The sequence below is a fragment of the Poecile atricapillus genome, chromosome 13 (assembly GCF_030490865.1).
Source record: "Poecile atricapillus isolate bPoeAtr1 chromosome 13, bPoeAtr1.hap1, whole genome shotgun sequence".
Lineage (NCBI taxonomy): Eukaryota > Metazoa > Chordata > Aves > Passeriformes > Paridae > Poecile > Poecile atricapillus.
This window is the reverse complement of record NC_081261.1, coordinates 10938178-10941950: the sequence shown is the minus strand read 5'-3', so window position 1 is coordinate 10941950 and position 3773 is coordinate 10938178.

Sequence of the window (3773 nt, the reverse complement as noted above, 5' to 3'; positions counted from 1 at the left end):
GGCGCGTCCTGGGGACCGGGGGGGTTCCCGGAGCCGGGCTCTGCCCACCCCGCGGCATCCCTGCAGCCTCCCCCGGGCACCGCTGCTACTCCGCCGCCGGCTCCGAAGCTTTCTTTAGGAGGCGTGTCCCGGTTTTTTCCATTTATTTGCCTGGGCAGCCGGAGTGGACCGGGTGGTTCCGGTACCGGCAGGGCGGGACCGGGCGGCTGCCTCGGCAGCAGCTGCCGGTGCGAGCTCAGCGCCTGGTGGGAGTGCGGCGATGGCTCCGCAGCCTTCCCTGAGCCCTGAATCCCTCCCTTCGGGTACCCAAAACAGGCTATCCCCTGTATTGTAGCTGCAAGATGGAGGCGCAGGGCATCGTGCCATTCCCCCGGGAGCGGAGCACAGCTGGCATCACGAGAACAGTTCATGGACAGGGAGCTGGAACAGCGAGACATCAGCTGTGAGCTGGGGGGGCTGCCGGGGCGGCGGGGTCTCCCCCTGGATCATCCCACGAAAGGTAGCGACGTCAGTAATGGGAGCCTCCTAAACACTGGCACAGAGGAAAACAAGGACCAGACACGGCTTTAGGAATCAAACGTTCTCTCAGCCCCTGAAATCCCGTCCCTAATGCAACCCAGTGCTTTTTCCCGGCAGTGTTTACCCTCGACAAGGTCAGCAGTGTCTGCTCAAGGAGCCTATAGCAGCTCTGGCCTCGAGAGAGGAGCTTTTTATATTCCCTTCTCGATTCATTTACTATTCCTGCTCTACGCGTGACTCTGGCTTTGCCCACAGTAGGTTACATAGAGAGCTGTCAAAGCCATTTTAGAAATCTGAACAACGCTGTCATCTTCTGAAATAACTGAGGGAGCGCTCAGAAAGCCGGGGGTGTCTACAACAAGCACAGAGCTTGTCCTGCTCGGACAGCACAGGACAGCCTCCCTGGAGGTGTGAGCAGGGTGTCGGTGTCGGGCTGTGCTCAGACAAGGATGCCCGTGCCAGCGATGTGCGAGGAAAGGCTGGAAAGCTTTGCTCCAGTAGAGATCACGGGGACGTGGGAGTGTGGGAATGAAGCCTGGAGTAGGAGCGATGGCTTGGTAGTGCTTGTGTGGGGAGAAGCACATGGCAACATTTATCTGGCCAGGCAGCGATCTGCTGCTGCTTCGGATGTGGGATGTAGAACTCGTGTCATGGGAAGATTCAGATATCTCCTGTTTGGAGAGGACATCCTCGTGCCTGGCCTGGGCTACTGAACAGTCTAAGCTGTCCCCAGTGATAAGAGCAAGGTGGGGGCCAGCTGGGACAGATCAGGGGTTCCCAGGCAGCAGCCCTCCACCTGCCCTGCCCTGAGGCTGTGCAAGAACCACAGTAAAGAAAGGCAATGCATGCCTGCTCCCATGAGGAAATTAGGGCTGAGGAGTGTATTGTCTTAAGGATTAATGTTAATGCAGTCTTAGTAATTATTCAGTCAACAGTAATTTACTACTGAGGACTAATTCGAAGAGCTCAGAAATAACTATGCTTAGGCTGCAAATTTAGCATATCAAAAGAAAGGGGTAGACAGACTCAGTAAGTGGTAGATGATGTGCTTAGGTTTATCTGGTTTGCAGTTCCATGCTTAACATATTAAAATTTCTCCTGTCTGACATGAAAACACCACAGGGTTTTCTCTTATATTGTGAACCTGCATAAATTAGCAGTCATAGAAATCCCTTGTGTTCTAGCCAGCTCTACCACAGCACCACAAGCTCTTGCTGCAATCACCATAGCCCAGAGTTTTTCCTGGGTGCTCCCCAGCTTGCAAAACCTACTTGTGATCCAACATTAGGGATGCTTTAACCCAAGCATGGAGACTATGAAAACCACATGAAAACAGTGGCCAGTGAATGGCTTGGACTGTTGTGGAGCAAATTCACTGCAGGGGAAGGACCAGTCCTAGTTCTTGCAACTGACCCTCCTTAAAGAGGTCAGTGCATATGTCCAGAGAAGGGCAACAGAGCTGGGGAAGGAGCTGGAGCACAATTCTGACAAGGAGCAGCTGAGGAGCAGGAGGGACTCTGGGCTATGGGAGGCTCAGTGGGGACCTTCTTGCTCTCTGCAACTCCCTGAAAAGAGGAGGTGGTGAGGTGGGGGTCGGTCTCTTCTCCCAAGGAACAAGCAATGGGATGAGCAGAAATGGTCTCAAGTTGTACCAGGGGAGGTTTAGGTTGGATATTGGATAAAATTTGTTTGTGACACTGACACAGGCATGTCACAAACCATCACCATCCCTGGGGGGATTTAACACACATGAAGATATGGCACTTGGTGACATGGTTTAGTGATGGCCTTGGTAGTGCTGGGGACTTTTTTCACCAAAATAATTCTATGATTTTACCACAGCCTTTTAAAACACACTTTCAGCTATTAGATGAAGAGCAGTGTGTGGGAAATGAGGTCAGAGAGATTCCTTTTAACTGAAGTGAGAAGCCAAGGAGCCAGCACAGTAAAGGAGGAATACTTCATTATAGGGGGAGATGGAGCAAATCCTTGAATGGCTGAGACACCAGCTCTAGTGCAGGCACTTAGGTCTTGTGGAAGCAGGAAGCTGCACCAATGGCTGCTGGATGCCACAAGCTGCCCCCAGCCGTGGAGGAGCCCAGTTCCTGCTGAAGTGCAGTCACATAACCCTCCTCACCCAGTGTGACACTGTGCCACTGCTGGCATCAGAGCTCCTGCTCTACTCCAGAGTGGGGTGGTACAGCCCACAGCAGCTCTGCTCTTTCTGCTAGGGCACACATCCCACTGGACCAAGAGCATCTGGGAAAAAGCTATCTTTGGCAGCCTTTAGAAAGGCTCTTGACTCATCTCAGCCTTTCTGTTCTCTCAGCAATATAGTTCAAGTACCCCTTGGAGCAGTGCCAAGAGTTGCCTGATGCTCAATTGAATCCAATTTGTGGAACTTGAAGCTCATAGGGGCATTATGACCATCACTTCCCAGTTCCTGGTATTGGTGAATGAACTTGTCCCCTTGTAAACAGAGCCCAGCAGACAAGCATTCGGTGTGAATGATTTTTCATCTTATCTGTGCTAGGAATCCTGTAAAAGAGATGGAGTAAGGATGCCTGTCTTTAGCACATGTGTGAGGATTTGGGATAAACCCTCCCAGAGCCCATCTATTCAAGTGCAGTCAGCTTTCCCGAGGTTATCCACCACTCATGAAGGACTTCAGTAATTTTGCCTGTGGTGCAATGTCACTCCAAGCAGGGAAGAGACATTGCTTTGGCCTTGGCAGGGACCAGCACACATTTTCTCTGCAGCAGGAGCAGGTGCATTGAGACAAACATGTTCTGCTTCCCTGGCCCCCAGACTTTGGGTCAGAGCTCAGTGATACGGGTCAGGGCTGCATCAGAGCAAGGAATCGCCAGAGGTCTTGCCAGAGAAGAGAAGAGATGAGATGAAATGCTCAAGCCCATCACTACAGTGTAAAACGACCTCTCCCAGAGAGATCATTGCCAGAAGTTTCCCAAAGTGCTGCCTTCTGGGTGGATCTGGATGTTCTCACCCGGGCACCTTTCCACCATGCCAGGACTCCTCACAGAGCCCTCTCTTGTCTCATCCTGCTCAAAGCCGCTGGATATTTCCATTTTCATCACTAGATGGAGCAGGAGACAGCACAGCACCCGGATGGAGCTCTGCCTTGCCCCATGGCCCTGCACCCAGACAGCTCCTCTGGCCCTCATCCACTTCCCACATCCTTTATAGAACCCTGCAGCCCATCTGCCCCTCATCTTCCCCCACACATCCTTCATAGC